Genomic DNA, 17,942 nt, shown 5'->3' with positions numbered 1-17,942 from the left:
GAGTAAACACTCTGCTAAAGCACTGTTTATAGCAATTTTATCTTATTTGTTTTACATTAGGTCAGCCTCAACTGTGGCGTTCATCAGTTGGAGTGCATGATGGTTCTGAAGCTGTCTATACTCCGAAAGTGCAAGGGCAACAGAGGCTTTCTTGAGGGCGTCCATGTTTTTTTCTGACTTGTCCGCTGTTGTCAACTAGAATGCAAAAACTGTTGTCAACTCAGAGGTGACGTCATTCCCACTTCTGACTTCCGACCTCTGAGTACAAAATGAACGCACCATAACAGCTAAACATAGCACTAAAATATGTTTCTAAAAACACTGTAGGCAATAAATAAGTAATACAGCAACATAATCTTGATTAATGTTTGATCAGCACTGCCTGGTTTTACTGTTTGATCGGATTTCGAGTTTGTGACACAAAAAGAGAGGCAGGCTTCTATTCTCTTTGTGTCCTTGGTGGCAGCAATATGAAAATGCGGAAGTACAGCCTGTAGTTCAAGCAACAGCGGAGAGCCATCGAAGCTCCTCCAGGGGCGAGGAGGGGTACCTAGTCACTGGTTAGATGGAGGCGAGTTAACCACAGTTCATTTACACATACTACCCACACTGTTTTGATACAGAGCTGGTTGAAAATCGCCAAAGTATCACTTTAAGTAAACTGAGTGTATATGACCAGCTCTCTCCCCAATCTGAAAACGAGAGTGCCAAAGGGTATAAAGTCTACAACTGCTCCCTAGACAATACATTGAGAAAGATGTTATATATAGATAACACTGAGAGCACCCAGGGGAATGTTCTGAGTATATGGGTACATTTTCTGTTTCAGAGCTGAGAACACTACAATATAATAAGGCTCATTTGGTTATAAAAGTAGAAAACGTTTAACTTCCATTCACTATCTGTAGAGCACCTCCAGACTTTACACCCTTTGACATCACAAGTTTATCCTCTCTGGTTTCTGGCTTTGACAGAGAGCAGCTCACGTTCACAAACACTGACTGAACTTTCCAAGGCCATGGAAATAGCATACTGGCTTACTTAATTCAGGTGATGTTGCCCTTTAAGAGAAAGATCTGAGTCCTCCTGTGGCACAGTGCTCAAAGCAGGACTATAGTGTTTGCTTCACAACAGCCACTGGAGCTACAAATGGTAATTACTTGTGAAGCATTTAGCTGAAATGCTAAGCTTCTGTAACAGTAGCAGCAATGGAGGTGAGTCACCTCCACTGGGTGAGAGGCAGGGTACACCCTGGACAGGTCACCAGACTATCACAGGGCTGACACATAGAGACAGACAACCATTCACACTCACATTCACACCTACGGACAATTTAGAGTCACCAATTAACCTGCATGTCTTGGACTGTGGGAGGAAGCTGGAGTACCTGGAGGAAACCTACGCCGACATGGGAAGAACATGAAGGGCCATACAGAAGGGCTCCCCCACTGCTGGTTCAAACCAGGAACCCTCTTGCTGTGCTGCCATAATAACTTAAGCAATAAATGTAAGAAACATAACATTCCTCTTTAAACTGGGGTAGACTGGAGGTGTAAAATACCATCAGTGTGAAGTTACATGTCCTCAACAACAATACTTACTTGAAAGTACTTGGTAACCTGCCACCACTGTCAGTGTATTGGTGGAAAGCAGTTCTGATGAAATAAAGCACTCTTCACATTGCCAACTGTTTAAGTCTTGATTGAGGTATTGTGGCACGCTTTTGTTCCTCAATGCAAGGCACAACAGAAATGAAGGCGCTGCTCACAGCAGGGAGGAAATGAATTGTTGGCGGAGGAGCACCAGCTCCGATGACAGCTCATAAAAACAAGAACCGACAAAGGTACAAAAAAAAAAAAAGACACAAATCCGTGAGGGAAAAAATAACTCACTATTAGTGGAGATTTCTCTTACTAAATTAGAAGACAGAATTTGACTGACAGCACCTGGCTGGTATCAACAGCAGCATACATTTATTTCTTGAATGCTACCTGCCACTCAGTGCAATGTCAACATGAGCACATAGAGTACAATACAGTGCATCCTTATTATCCATTTGCTGGAAATGTGATCTTGACAACACTCAAGCAGTATAAAAGACTGCAACATTCAGACATACATTACAGGCACGACAGAATCTAAAGCAATAACAACATGACCTGAGGCATGAATGAGATCACATCTCATGTACAGGCAGACATGTACTGACACACAATCTAAACAGTGCTTTATATGTTATACTCAGAGTACTGTATACTGTACAGTGGTGGTTTGAATTTGGGAGTAAATTTTGGACCAAATTGTTCCTTAAAAAGCAGTTGCATGTATGAACTACTTTCTCTCTACCAAACTTCACCCACCAACCGTATCATTGTGCAGAACGAAGCGTGCATCTACTCATGGATGAGAGGCTCGTGCTCATGTGAACTAGAGATGTCCCATAACCATTTTTTCCTTACAAAAACAATTCCAATACCTGAACTTGTGTAACCAATACAATAGTAATTGGTCTATATTTCACCAAATCCCTATGCAACTAATTGGTGAATCTCATTCAGGGCGCCCTATTTAGGACATATTCATACTGGCGCTATTTGGTCCGCTTTGAACGAACCCTGGTCCACTTACACAGATAGTTCGGTTTATTTGGAGTGGCATGGACGCTCATTCAAACCCTGGTATGCTTGGAAATTGGGGGTCTCGGTTCACTTGCAAGTGAACCCTGCTGCGGTTCGCTTACAGTGAAAAATGCAAACCATCTAACCAGCAAACCAAAGAGAAGAAGTGACGTAGAGGGAATCAATTTCCGTTTTCGGTCCTGGTCAATCGATGAGCAGGGTTTTCTTCTTCCTCATGCTTTTTTTCTCTCTGGTCAGTGATCGTTTCGGGCAAAACCGCCCCCAAACGAGCAGCTGTTGTAACTGCGTGACGTTGTCCAGGCAGTTTGGTCCGCTTTAAAAAGTGCAGTGTTAAAGTGAACCGAACCAAATGAAGGGGTTGAAATTTTTCGGCATTCCCCTCCCAATCAAACCGAGTCCCCTGGACCATCCTGGTGTGAATGCGCCCTTAAATTGCTCTGGCCTGCCTACTGTTGCCGCTTTCTCTGCAAGCTGCTTTGCAATCCACCTCAAATCACATATAATACTGCAAATAGAAATAAAGTTTTCTTTGACTTAAGTGTTCCTGACTGAAATATATTTTTTGGCATTTTGAGCAGCACAAGCAGAGTGTCATTAGCTCCATTATACTGAAGAGAAGGCAGACCTCTCTATGGCCTATATCTCCAACACTGGACAGCTCACACCAAAACAATCCATAGTGATAAATAACACTACAGGTATGAATAAAAATATCTATTTTTGGTTTCGGAGTGCACTCTTCCTTGAAATGTCATACATCTGTCAATGGTTACAAGTGCTAATTAAGTGTTTAAAAGCTTCTACATACAGGACAAGAGGTCCATTATAAGTCGTCTTTAATGGATTTGTATGCTCATATGATGATGTCCTTGTCATCTTTTGCAATCTCTATACTTTCTAGAGTATGAACAGTGAACAAATCCATGTCCCTGCAACCACACAAGCCATATCAGCCCTCCCTAACCATAAGGCTTTTATGGGCTTTTTCATTTCATGGCTGGGGCAAAGTCTGAACCAGCGAAAAACAATTACGCAGGCTGTCAACAGCTGCAGTGCTCGCCTATGCTTCAGCAAACAGCACAGCATACACAGATTTTCCACAAAATCAAAGTGAAAGTCAAAAAAATCCCCAATCTGCGGCGTGTCTGCTGAATCTATCCGAACGCCAACAGACTTCCATCCCTTGCCCTTCACCCCACGCCGCTTCATGCAAAGCAGCCAGACAGAGAGTTCATCCAGAACTTATTACATTTGAATCAGGCAGTGAGTGTTTGCTTAGACTGAGTCAGGCAGGAAAAGGTAAAGTTATGACATTATGATTCTGTTGTTTCTCATCCCTGCACAGTGGGCAAGGACGAAAGAGCAGCACACACACACACATGCACAAATTAAGACAGCCTGTTGCCATGACTAAGCAGCGACAACTCTTCCCTGTTTGGCTCATAATGAACAGATGCTCGGCATCTTCTCCTTGCTCTTCATCGACTGCCTCTTATTAACTAGGAAGAATGGAGATGATCAGGATTGAATACCCTGTAATGGCATTTATCATGTCACTGATTAAAGAAGTATAACCAGACACTTCAGCTCTGCATTTGGCAACAGCCACAGATGAATAAAAATGTTGTTTATAGTTTTATCGCGCTGACAAGGTAAGACTTACTTGTGTGTCTGGCAAAATAGCAAGGCAATAAAATGGAACAACAGCGATAAAATAAAAAAAAATCTTTTGTGGAGAAAAAGAGAGCAGGGAAAGTGTGGCAAACACAGCACGAAGAAAGATGAGAGGCAAAAAAAATCTCGTTAAGCTGCAGGACATTTTATGTCATTAAATCTGAACCGAAAACTCTCAGAGCTGCCAAACAAAGCGGCCTGCACAGGTGAAACACCCAGCCATGGCAACACACATGGTCTGTAGACCATCAGATTCCCCACAGATGCATTCTTCCTTCCTCTGACATGCAGACACACAAAAAAAAAACAGTGACAGCGCAGCACTCTGGAAAATGTTTAAAAGCTATAATAAATGAGCCAGTAGCTCACAAAAGAAAGCGCCCTGTCTCACGCAGATTTATCAGCTGACAGAAATAGAAATGTCAGTGACAGGCATGCTGTTGAAATTCTGTGTTGTTGCCATTTTAATCTACACGAGGAGAGAAATGGGGACCAGCTGATTAATCGCGACCGAGGCACAGTAACAGATTTATCAACAGTTCTGCCTCTTCTCACCCCACAACACTTGAAAGCAAAAGATAAAGGGACTCCTACACATTTATTCTCGGATCAAATTCCATTTCTTTGACATCAGAATTGCCGAGGTCCTTGTTTGTTTGTGTACATGCTCAAAAAACATGTCACTTATGATGTCCTAGGTATTGATTCAGACAGCGACATGTACTATAGCCTTCAGGGAATGTGAAAAACAGGATGTGTTCAGTGGATCAGGATGGTTTCACGGCTGTTTGTATCTGCCAGCAAGCTAAATTGGACATTAACCTCTGACCAGAGGGAGAGTTAAAGGGATAAAGAGTCAAATGCCTAATGTGCTGTGAAAAAGGACAGACAAAAATTACACTTAACAGAATGTGGTGTTTACCTCCAGGGCTGAAAAATTAAGCGTGAAATGTCAAAACTGCAGTTCTTTAAATGGCCACTTGAGGCCGGCTCAAAGAGTGACTCAATCCCCAAAGACCCCCACGGTCAAATGTCAAACTGAACAGAAGAAATAAACATGTTTATAGCCTGGTGCAAAGATAAACAAATTTGGCCCAAATAGCTCACGAACCCGATGAAATAGAAATCCTTGTAATTGGGTCACATATCACGAAACAAATACTGCCAAACTTCTGGTCACCTGTCACAACATATGAGGCCTGTTGCAAGAAATCTTGGTGTCACGTTCAATTTATTTTTTTGAACAGAATGTCACTAAGCTTGTCCAATCACCTCAGAAACACTGCTAAAATAAGATCTATTTTAACGTTTAAGCAAGATTTCTACGTGGTTGTGAGCATTTGTACTTGTTTAGTGGTGTGTCTGTGTCACTCTGCAGTTACACCTCCAAAACACTAGTCAGCAGTGGGGTTTCTGTGAAGTGCTGTGAAGTCTAGTTGATTCAAAACACACATTAAACATGGCTTAATAGTGACAGTACAAAGTACAAAAATCAGCTTCACTATAACTCGCAGCATTCACAGACAAAGCACTTGTCTTTATCTGGACACATTTTCTGGACATAAATACAACATGCTAATGTTATTAGCACAAGCCTATGCCATTTTACATTTTTATAAATTAGCCTAGCAGCTAGCAGACTTTTCCTCTACTCATATAAAACTAGGGGCAACAGCAACATTTGACAAAGGTAACATTATAAAATTTGGCTCCATTACAACTCGCAAAGTTCACAGACAAAACAACTGTCTTATACTAAACACGTTTTCTAAACAAATATAACATGCTAATGTTATTAGCACAAGCCTAAAGGGATTTTACATTGTATAAATTAGCCTAGAGGCTAGCAGACTTTTCCTCTACTCATATAAAACCAGGGACAACATTTGACAAAAGTAATGTTATAACATTTGGCTCCACTACAACTCACCAAATAATAATAACAAATATAACATGCTAACTAGCAGAGCATTCCTCTACTATGAAGCCAGGATACCTAAAATTATATTTTGTGGAGGCTTTACTGTTTAATTTATTGTTTCTTATCTGTGAAATTAAAGTAAATAAAAGCTTTGTTTCCACTGAGGGAAATGGTTTCAGCTTACAAAAATAGACAGGAGGTCTGCGTCGCCGCGATGTGTAGTTTGTAATTTTTGTAATTTTTGGGGAGCTGCACGTCAGGCTACAGTGTAGGGTAGGCGTCAATTTGGCAGATAACTATAAATCCCACATTAGAGATACATAAACTGTTGTATATGCTTTTATCTCTTTGTGTTTTGATTATTGTTAGAGCCTTTTTTGCTGTCTTAATCAAAAAACCTTGCAACGACTAAAGATTGTACAGAATTCAGTCTTTAGGCTTTTAACCAAAACCAAGAAGTACGATCATGTCACACCGACTTTAGCCTCTTTACACTGGCTCTGTGTTTGTTTTAGGATTTTCTTTAATTAACTTTTAAGCCTCTTCATATCTTGGCTCCAGATTACATATTCGACCTTTTAGTCCCTAATGAACCTTTGCATAGTTTGAGATCCTCAGGCAGATGTCTGCTTCTTCTCGAGTCCAGGGGCTAAAGACTAAAAGGGACAGAACATTTGCAACCAGGGCCCGGAGGCTCTGGAACAACGTGCCCGAGGATATAAAGCTGTCTAAGTCACTGGCTTGGTTTAAGTCTCTCCTAAAAACATACTCCTATCAGAAAGCATATCCTGACTTTATCTGAGCTGTTTGTTTGTGTTATTGCTATCTTACTGATTTTATTATCTGGATTTTAGTTTTGGCCTTTTTGTTTTATCTTTTACTTTGGTGACATTTTATGACATTTTGTCTTGTGCTTAAAAGGGGTTTAGTTTTATTGTAAAGCACTTTGTAGCTGTGTTCTGAAAGGTGCTGTAAAAACAAAGTTTATTATAAAAGTTTAATGAAACTGTACGAGGGGTAAATTTTTGAAGACCTCCCCCATTTAAATGTTATTAAAAGATATGCTTAGATAACTAACAAAATCATAATAGCAAACCTGCCTCCAAAGGTGTAGCGTTCTCCACAGATTTATATCAATAATAATGAACTTGATATAGCATCTTTCACAAACACAGTTACAAGTGCTTAACTATATTACAAAAACACATAGAGAATGACATAAACTAAGAGTCATACACTAGACACATATATTACTTAAAAGCAATTCTAAAAAGTAGGTTTTTAAAATTGATTTCAAGACGAGGCAGAGTTTGCAGCCCTGATATCCTCAGGCAGGTCATCCAAAGTCATGGAGCTCTGACTGCAAAGGCTCTTTCACCTTTCTGAATTAATCCGGACCTGGACCTTTAGCTAAAACACTGACTGACAGTTGTTTTTTTTTTTTAAACAAGAACACAACTGATGTGCCTACACTACCCACAATGCAACTCAACCTAAGATGTGGCCAGAAATGTGGGTGTGTTGTGCCAGTAGCCTCCAGTTGCTAGCCTCAAGCAGACTGGCATGGCATGGCAGCCTCTGCCATCAGTGTGTATGTTTGGGTGAATGGATTAATGTGACATTTACAGTGGTCAGAACACTACAGAGGTGCTTTATGAATACAAGTTCAGATCTATTTAGAATTGTAAAACCTTCATCCATCCACCAACAGCCCATTCAAAGAAATTTTTTCTGTCAAAAGATTGGAGCCAAATTTTCACAGTGAGTGACTCTAAGTGTCCATATACATAAACACATGCTGTATAAATCACATCAGCATGTGTATAGTAGGAGTAGGGGGAAAATTCATACAGTCAAGTATCGCGATATTTTGTGCAGCAATATTGTATCAATACTCGGACACCAAGTATTGTTTTGTTTTATTTAAAATTATTAATATTACAAATACATATTAAACTTTTGGTAGCCTACTAGAATGATAAAAATAATTTTGTTTTTTAGTCCATAGAAACAAATTTTCCGCAATAAAAATGATTGACATGATACATTTTCTCTTTTGCAATCCACCCCCATTTTGTAGCGAAAACGCCTAAAATGACATACCCAAATTAAAATGACTGTAGCCTCTGAACCGCTTTGACTACATGCATGCATGAGGTCTTGCCAGAAAGCAAACTCTCTGAAGTTTCCTGTGAAAGTGTCAGAAACACTCTAGGTGATACAGAGACAGAGTAATGGGCCTCCGAATCAGTAAAAAGTTGAAGATTTTGCCTAAAATAAAATAAAAAATGTTTTTCAGGATGAATAACTGTCTGTGGCTTCATCTGAGCAGGTAAATGGCACTATGGGGCTGTAGGCACACTATCATTGAACATTTGTTTCAAATTTGAAGATTGCTCAAAGTATGACCATTCTACAGAAGTTTTTTCCATGAAAAGATCCAGGCGGAGCTCCAAATGACAAGTTGGTCACTCGGATTCAAAACAGTATTATCAGTGATCAAACAACACTCAGCCAGCTTCAAACAATTTACCTCATTGAAATCAGGTGTGATTATGATAGCTGATGTTGTTTATGACACAGAAACACCATAAAGTATCACCAAATAAAGCCATATGAAACGTGAAAGTTATGATTCCACTTTCTAGGCGGTATATCTCAGCCAAAAATAGTGGTAGGAGTGAGATCTCACCTTTTATAAACCAGCTACGTGTCCACTGATGGCTCCGCATGAGATCATGAGTAATCCTTTAACTTTTCCCCTCGAAAAACGGCATGACATGACTTGTCACCACTAATCGCGATTTTGGACTTCGTGTGTTTAGGCTGCTCTGGTGCAAAATCCATAAGAAATAACACAAAAAAAACGATGGCCGAGAGCTTCCTGAATCCGGTGATACCAAACATCACATGGTTGATGACGTAGTGCGCCTTTGAGATACCATTTAACAGAGAAGGGAGGGAGCGCGGACGCCGGCGTCCGAGGGGAGTTGGAGAGGTTAAATCTTATTAAATAAAACAGATGCTGAATTTTTTCTCCTTGAGGGACATAATTTACAGTTGAAAAAGGCTAATAAATTTAGAAAATACTGCAATATGTGTTATCGCAATACTCAGCATACTGTAAAATGAGTAAAATTGCAATAATAATTTATTGTGATGAAAGTATCATGATAATATCGCATCGTGGGGATTCCAACTATTAGTATATAGCCTGTATATTTTAAGCATCATTAAATAATAACTGAGAGTTACTGATTTATGGCATATTATTACACACCTAAAACTATGTTAATACAGATTAATCTGACAATATTTTTTTGTATCGTTACTTGATTATTTGTCAATAAAGTATCACAGCTGTGTTAAAGATCCGTCATGTTTTTCTTATGCCTGGTGCTATTGTCTGACCAACACTCCTTTACCAAAGATATTCAGAGAAATCTGAGACTTGCCCTGCATCAACAGTTCTGCCTGTGTCCACCATGCCGATATTTCAGCCTGTAACACACACAGTTTCTCTTTCTCATTTCATTGAGATGTTTGAGTGTTCTTCTTACCATAGTAAACATGTTTCTGTAGTCTGTACTTTGGAGCTCTGTTAACGTTTGTCTGCCCCCTGTAAGTGAGCACTCTATTTTCATAGCTCGCACGTGGCTTAAAGAGCCCATTTTCAAATTCTAACACCAGCCTCCCATCACAATAGGAACCCTCTGTGTCACCCAGTTTGATGTGCACTTAAGAGAAAAATAGGACAGACTGAAAAGGGGAGAGAAAAAGGGAAAAATAAAGAGGTTTCCACTGTATGGGTATTGCATCTCTACGCTCAGAGTACAAATATTAGGTATCTTTTCAATGAATCAGAGAGCGGGCAGGCAAATCCAGATGAAAGCCACGGTTTATTTGTTGATCTTATCTATGAAACATACTTCAGTCGTATGCAGAAAAGAAAGGACATCAGGGGTTAAAGGCACGGATGATGCAAAGCCACTGTTTTGCAAAACAGAAATACAAAGCCACGGCTATAAAGTCCTCAGTCAAGACAATAAGTTCCAATGAGAGTCCTAAACGTTGTGTGACAAGTCCTAAGGAAGTCATTGAATACCCTTCAACCATTTCTATTTTTTAAACATAATAAATTCATTTTTAAACCGTGTTTATCATTTGTCCTTAAATTATCAATAATACTTCTGTGCAATTATCCCTAATTTCTGAGCCGACTGTTTTGCATATAACCGTCTGTTATTTGTTGACGCCGGCAGAGTCTTTACATCTCAGTCTGATAATCCGAGGTATCATCTGCTGTCTGTCTGCTGCTCTTCACAGCCAAACGCACCTTTCCCCAAAGCTGGTGCCATGTGATAGGCTGCTGTCAAATTGATTCAAAGCGTATCTGTTGTCAGGAAAACGAAGAGATTTTACAACATATTGTAAAATATCTGGTCTTGGAGAGGATGTTAGATCATTCCAACTCAAAGAGCTGAATGATGCAGACTTGAGTCCACACCTCTGGTTAAAAGTTGCCATTTCCAAGACAGGAGACAATCCTGACTGGGCAAAAACAGCTGATACTTAATATTAGGATAGTGCATCTCTTTTAGTAAAGAACAGCTACATTATTTATCTTAGAGGCTCTGAAAACCTTCTAAATACTGACGTCCAACATGGACACATTTGTTGTTTCACATGAGAGATTTCCATTCTTGCTGGCTTGAAGTGGGTGGGGCTCAGCTGGAAAAAGGGGCATGTGCACCAATCAGCATTTAGCAACATTTGAAACAGAACCTGATGACGGTTACTCTGCTCCAACCACACCCACACAGTCCTAAAGTAGCAGCTTAAAGCCTATAAAACAGCCTTTCAAGAGTATCAAGCTTCAGTATTGTGAAACAGGTTAGGCAGGCGGGATTTTACCATTGAAAAGAGGTTGTTTGTCAAAACAGGTGTCAACGGTGTCACACTGATGGGACAGTAGGGTCTGTCAGGGAGAGAAACTCAAAGCCCATTGTATGGGTCAGGTAGAAACAGTCCACTAGCAAAATGACTCGCACATAATCTCGATTTTTCGCAGATTCCACGCTCCTCAAAGTACATAAATTATAGCCTTGCAGGCCTGTAACCATGGTATGTTGGGGTCCTGATGTGCCATCCTGTTGCTTGCCAGCTAACTTAATCATAGCTCTGTTTGACTAAATGTTGCAGACTGATTGATGGCTAAATGGCACAATATTATTGGTTGAAATTGGTTGGTATTTTTTGTATGTTAACATTGTTTTTTGGTTTACAGGAAGTGGGTTTTTTTTGTTTGTTTTTTTTACATATTGATAAATAGGAGCAGAATCTCATACCTAAACGACAGAATAGGTCGATTTCAACTTACATGACCAATCCCAAAACGACAGTCGCAGTTTTAAACACGTCTTTAACTTCATGAAACGGTCGCAGTTCCGCTCCAAAACTACTTGCATGATATTATCGGCATGTCATTGGTATCAGCCGATATCAGCTTTAAAATGAACTATTAGAATCAGCCAACATGTTTTTTTCTTATTTTGCACAATGAATAAATATTACATACAATGAAAACTACTGTATTTCATGTGTGTACATGTATAATATGATATTAATTCCACTATAGAAGAGACTTGATGGTCACTAAAATTAGATAGGGAAAAAAGTGGATATGTTGATAGCGGTATCGGTTATCGGCCAAAAACGTTATAGGCATGACAACATATCGGATATCGGCAAAAAATCCAATAGCATGCATTTCTATTACTTGGTTAGGTTTAGGTAACAAAACTGCGTGGCTAGGTTTAAGAAAGCCATCATGGTTTGCCACTGATTCAGTACTTTTTTTCTTTTTTACTATTGGCATGTGTGCCACACATCACATAAGACGCGTTATATGCATCACTAGCGTAGTATGCTACACATACCAGCATACTAGTCCAAGCTGTAATCAAAAGAAGTCAACGTTGACTTTGGGAGGCAACATGTTCTCCTGGGTGAAAGTCCTGTGTTTGTTTTGTTTCTGTAATACTTACAGCAGCCACTAGGGGGTACTGCCTTACAATTAATGTGAGTATGTGTCATAGTAAGCTGCTGTCGACCTATGTGGTTGTTTTTTGGGTGAAAGCGGGCTATGCGAAATATGATCAGGTAGGTGATCTAAAAGGTTTAAAAGTTATTTTTTTAATTCAATCGTGAGTGAAATCAAGTTTGAAAGCATTTTGGCGGGCTTTTTTTTTTGCCTATATTTGATAGGACAGATTTAGCATGGAGGGGGTGAGAGGTCGAGATGACCTGCAGTGAAGGGCGGCAAGCTGGAATTCAATGTGCAGCTGCTGCGACAAGGACGCAGCCTTTGTACATGAGGTGCCTGCTCTACCAGGTGAGGTGGTGGGTGCCACACGCATTAATGAAAAATGCCTAAGGATAATTTTGTTAACATGATTTTTGCTAATTAATTTGTGACTATCAGTGTTAGAAATAAATTCTTGAACTTTTGAAGCCAAGTTTTCAGGTGCCGTAAAGGAAAATGCCGCCTGGTTTTACATTACAGTCCCTTTTTTTTCCATTCAAGCCATTACAGTTTTGCAGAGACGTTCTAGACATGGATAATTCATCAACGTGACCATAACATCACCTTTAATCCTTGTAAAAGTTATATTATTGTCAAGTGAACAATTTCCAAATTAATGTCCTCTCATAAACTACATTCAAATCTAACACTACAACAGGCATCTGAGTCATTAATGCACTGGGATACAACATGCAAAAACACTGGTGATGGGCACGATAGTGCTTTGCAGGTAATAATTTGCATCTACTTCAGTCTGCTTTTAGCATCACATTTGAAGTGTTTACTGCATCCATATAATTCAGGCGGTGTCAGGCAAGTTCTTCTCCTTCACAATAAAGGCCACATGCCTCCCCTCTGATGATGTAAACTTTATGGAAAATGTTATATTGTGGGAAACGGCGCCCATCTGGCACCTGAACAGACTCAATCAAAGCAGAAATGGAATTTGAAATGATTAAATGAACCTTGTCTGGGGGAAGTTATGAGAATATTTCTCCCATAAACTGTGAAATAAAGAAATACTCCAGTCACAATACAAAGCCAGCAGCACAAAGAGATGAGATTTCACATTGTGCATGTGGCTCTACAGGTTGTAAGTTATAGATGTATCCATGTATCCATCCACCTCTTTATTCAATGCACTGAATAGGATAAAGAAAGAGAAGACTTATCAGTTTGGACTCTGCTCCTCTTTGAACTATTAAAAGTATTCATATGAATGTAAAATTCTCCACACAGTACATTTTTTATTATGTTAATGAAATTACATGAACCTGTAGTTTGGAGTCTTGCATTGTTAAAGCCCAGCAGTATTTCTGGCAGCTTTTCGAAGCAACATTTCCTGATATCCACTATCTTAACCCAAGTTTAAAGAGTTTAAAATCTGTCCTAAAAGCCAGTCACACCTCTATGACCCAGTCAAAACAACAAATGCCAGGGGAGAGAACAACATACAGCAGATCTAGTTGGTATTTGGAGGTTTAAAAAGACCAACAACCCTGTTTAATACATTCAAATTACTTCTTTTAAAAAATGAACATTGACACTTGCTAACAAAAAAAAACACCCAAAAAGTTGAGCTGTCGGCTAGAGAAGTACTGTAGATGATTCAACTCATCAACTTGCAGGGGACAGCCTTAGTATGTAGGCATTTGTATTGACTGTGAAAGTGTCATGAGTAGAGTGGGTCCAGACACATGAACCTTCAGTTTGTAGTCTTCCATTGTTAAAGCCCAGTACTATTTCTGGCAGCTTTTGGAGCAACATTTCCTGATATCCACAGTCTTAACCCTGTGTCACCAAGTTTTAAAGGTTCAATATCTAGTCACTCCTCTATGACCCAATCAAAACAACAAATACCAGAGGAAAGAACAACATACAGCAGATCTAGTTGGTACTGGGAGGCTTGAACTGCTTGTGAGCTGCGTTCAAGCTCCACAAAGGACTCTGCTTCTCTTTGAACCATTAAGAGTATCCATATAAAAGTTAAATTCTTTCATACAGTACTTTTACCTACGAATTTAATGAAATTACATGAACCTATAGTTTGTAATCTTGCATTGTTAAAGCCCAGCAGTATTTCTAGCAGCAACATTTCCAGACATCCACAATCTTAACCTTTGGTTTTAATGGCTCAAAATCTGTCCAAAAAGGTAGTCACACCTCTGTGGCCCAATTAAAACAACAAATACCAGAGGAAAGAACAACATACAGCAGATCTAGTTGGTATTTGGAGGTTTGAACTGCTTGTAAGCAGCGTTCAAGCTCCACAAACTGTCTGTATTCAATGTGCTGAGTAGGATAAAGAAAGAAAAGACTTGTCAGTTCAGACTCTGCTCCTCTTTGAACCAATAAAAGTATCCATATAAATGTAAAATTCTGTCACACAGTACCTTTTTTATGACATTAATGAAATTACGTGAACCTGTAGTTTGTAATCTTACATTGTTAAAGCCCAGTAGTATTTCTAGCAGCTTTTCGAAGCAGCATTTCCTGATATCCACTATCTTAACCCAAGTTTAAAGGGTTTAAAATCTGTCATAAAAGGTAGTCACACCTCTATGACCCAATGAAAACAACAAATGCCACAGATCTAGTCTGTTTTTGGAGGCTTGAACTGCCTGTGATCTACGTTTGAGCTCCACAAACTTTCTAGATTCAGTGTGCTGAATAGGATAAAGAAATAAAAGACTCATAAGTTCGGACTCTGCTCCACTTTGAACCATTAAAAGTATTCATATGAATGTAAAATTCTGTCACACAGTACCTTTTTTATGACATTAATGAAATTACATGAACCTGTAGTTTGTAATCTTGGATTGTTAAAGCCCAGCAGTATTTCTAGCAGTTTTCTGAGGCAACATTTCCAAACATCCACCATCTTAACCCTGTGTGCCCACGTTTTAAGAGTTCAAAATCTGTCCTGAAAGGTAGTCACACCTCTATAACCCAATTAAAACATCAAATGCCAAAGATCTAGCTGGTATTTGGAGGTTTGAACTGCTTGTAAGCAGCGTTCAAGCTCCACAAACTTCCTGGTGTAACTCTTTAGTCAATGTGCTGAATAGGATTAAGAAATAAATATCAGCTCAGACTCTGCTCCTCTTTGAACCTCTTATTCAATCTCTTTTTTATGAATTTACTGAAATGACATGATCCTGCAGCAACATTTCCAAACATCCACTATCTTGACCTAAGTTTTAAGGGTTCAAAATCTGTCCGAAAAGGTAGTCACACCTCTATGAACCAATTAAAACAAGAAATGCCAGAGGAAAGAACAACATACAGCAGATCTAGTTGGTATTTGGAGGTTTGAACTGTTTGTGAGCAGCGTTCAAGCTCCACAAAGGACTCTGCTCCTCTTTGAACCAATAAAAGTATCCATGTAAATGTAAAAATTCTTTCACACAGTACCTTTTTTAATGACGTCAATGAAATTACATGAACCTGTAGTTTGTAATCTTACATTGTTAAAGCCCAGCAGTATTCCTAGCAGCTTTTTGAGGCAACATTTCTAGCGACCACTGTTTTAACCCTGTTTCACCTAGTTTTAAGGGTTCAAAATCTGTCATAAAAGGTAGTCACACCTCTATGACCCAATTAAAACAACAAATGCCACAGATCTAGTCTGTTTTCTAGTCAGTCTTTGAACCATTAAAAGTATTTATATGAATGTAAAAATCTTCACACAGTACCTTTTTTAAATGAACGTGAAGTCTGTAGTCTTGCAAAGCCAAGTATTATTCCTGGTAGCTTTTTGAAGTAACATTTCGTGATATCCACTATCTTACCCCTGTTTCACCAAGTTTTAAGGGTTCAATATCTGTCCTAAAAGGTAGTCACACCTCTATGACCCAATTAAAACAACTAAAGTCAGAGGAAAGATCAACACACAGCAGCTCTAGTTTGTATTTGGAGGCTTTTGAGCTGCGTTCAAGCTCCACAAACTTTCAGCCAATTTCACAATTCCCATTATAATGAAAAGCCCCCGTAAAAACTTCATTACTCACGTTTAAATGCATGACACTGTTCAGAGGATTGAGAGGAAATTTTGCACTCGCCAGTGTGGGCTCAGAGCATTAATTTCTCATCCTTTCAAAGCTGCTGGAAGTCAGAAACACTTTCAGAATCATTAACTGCTGTGTGTGTTGTCTTTTCAAGCACTCATCCTACCTGTAGCTCGGTTAGTGGCGTGCTGCGGTGATATTTCCCTTTAAAAACACATCCTTGGCATGTTCCTCTCAGTCCAACCTGTGGCTGTGTCACTGTCTGGCAAACTAAAAGCGGGCCTTGATCTTTTGTGGCGTTGCAAACGACCTGAAATGTGAGCAAGTCTCTTTTTTTTAAACCCGCAGGCAACAGGTGTTCATTTCACGTCCAGGTGACAGTGAAGCATCGACCCACTTCGCTGCGCCCTCGCTGAGCTCATCACAGTCCAACCTCCCCCCACCTCCTGCTCCCTCCTCCTCCTTTGCCTGCTGCTGTTTCCTTGTTGTGTTCAAAAGACTGAAACCACATTAAACTCAAGTTGCCACCACAGCCCTTTAAGCCCTTTAATGTTTAAGCCAATGCAGGTTTAATATCAGAGTTTGTTTGTGCAGGCAGAGGATGAAAAAGCGATTTTTTTAGCCTTTAATCCCCTTGATGACACCCAGTTTAGTGGCAACCACAAGAGGGTGTCCTTTACCTGATGTTGGTGGCCAAACCAGGAGGGAAAAGTTTTACTTTTTGAACCTATGAGTCAAACATCCATTATATAGACACACACACACACACACACACACACACACACACACTAACATTTGTTACTAATGAAGTGACAGCAGTGGCCTCCAAGATTATTCATAGATGTCACCTTTTGGAAATGACAGTGCAGTAAACTGCTCCTGGTGTGACTTTCACACTCCTTTGTGATGGTTGTGTTTTTGCACACTGATAGTCTGTTTGGCACCGAGTGAGGCTGTTTATTTGTGAGAATTTATCACTAAAAAGAAAAACAAGTTCCCTTTGTTTTTGTAAATGATGTCAGAAATTATAGAGAAGTAATGTTTTTTTCGCTCTCTGAGCAGAAACAAAGCTGTTAAAACAGACAGCAGACAACACAGATTTGTCTGTTTTTCATATTTTCTTTTCTGTATTCATGTTTTGTTTTTTTTTAAATGATACAAATAATATTTCAAAAAAAGAAGGAATTTATTCAATTGTGTTTTTGCATCTCTCTCTTTTTCTAACTTCTGGTGTTTTGTGTGTTTCCAGTACCTCCTGTCATTTGTTTTATGTAAAGTCTAAGTCAGTGGTTCCCAACTGGTCCAGCCACGGGGTCCAGATTTCTCCTTAGTCATTCAGAATGGACCAAGGACCCACTTCTGGACCACTATCCACCAGTTAGGAACCACTGGTCCAAGTAACACAAATGAAGTGTTGTTGTTACGTAAATGCCTTAAAGGCCCAGTTTAAGAAATAAAAAGGTATCTGTATCTCAGAAGTGATATATATTATTCATGACTATGTTTTCTGTATGTCTTTCTGTTTCTAGAATCTATGTGAGCATAATTAAGATACATAAGTATTTGAATTTTAGCCGCCACTGAATACTTAATTTTGAAAATTACACACGTAGCAC

The 17,942-nt window shown here is 39.4% G+C and overlaps 1 protein-coding gene across 3 annotated transcripts in view; it reads right to left on the bottom strand.

The window, feature by feature from the left end:
* The window catches only part of igsf9a (immunoglobulin superfamily, member 9a), a 110,383-nt gene extending 93,662 nt beyond the window's left edge, over positions 1-16,721 (bottom strand). For 2 of the 3 annotated variants that reach the window (XM_049603483.1, XM_049603485.1), the window contains exon 1: positions 16,493-16,721. The gene's annotated coding sequence lies outside the window, so the exon portion shown is untranslated. Of the gene's footprint in view, positions 1-16,014; positions 16,153-16,492 lie in introns of those variants that run through there. The other variant, XM_049603484.1, reaches the window with a different exon arrangement.
* Positions 16,722-17,942: the final 1,221 nt, after the last annotated feature.

The sequence above is a fragment of the Epinephelus fuscoguttatus genome, linkage group LG18, assembly GCF_011397635.1.
Source record: "Epinephelus fuscoguttatus linkage group LG18, E.fuscoguttatus.final_Chr_v1".
Classification (NCBI taxonomy): Eukaryota; Metazoa; Chordata; class Actinopteri; order Perciformes; family Serranidae; genus Epinephelus; species Epinephelus fuscoguttatus.
This window is presented reverse-complemented; position numbering and strand designations above follow the sequence as displayed.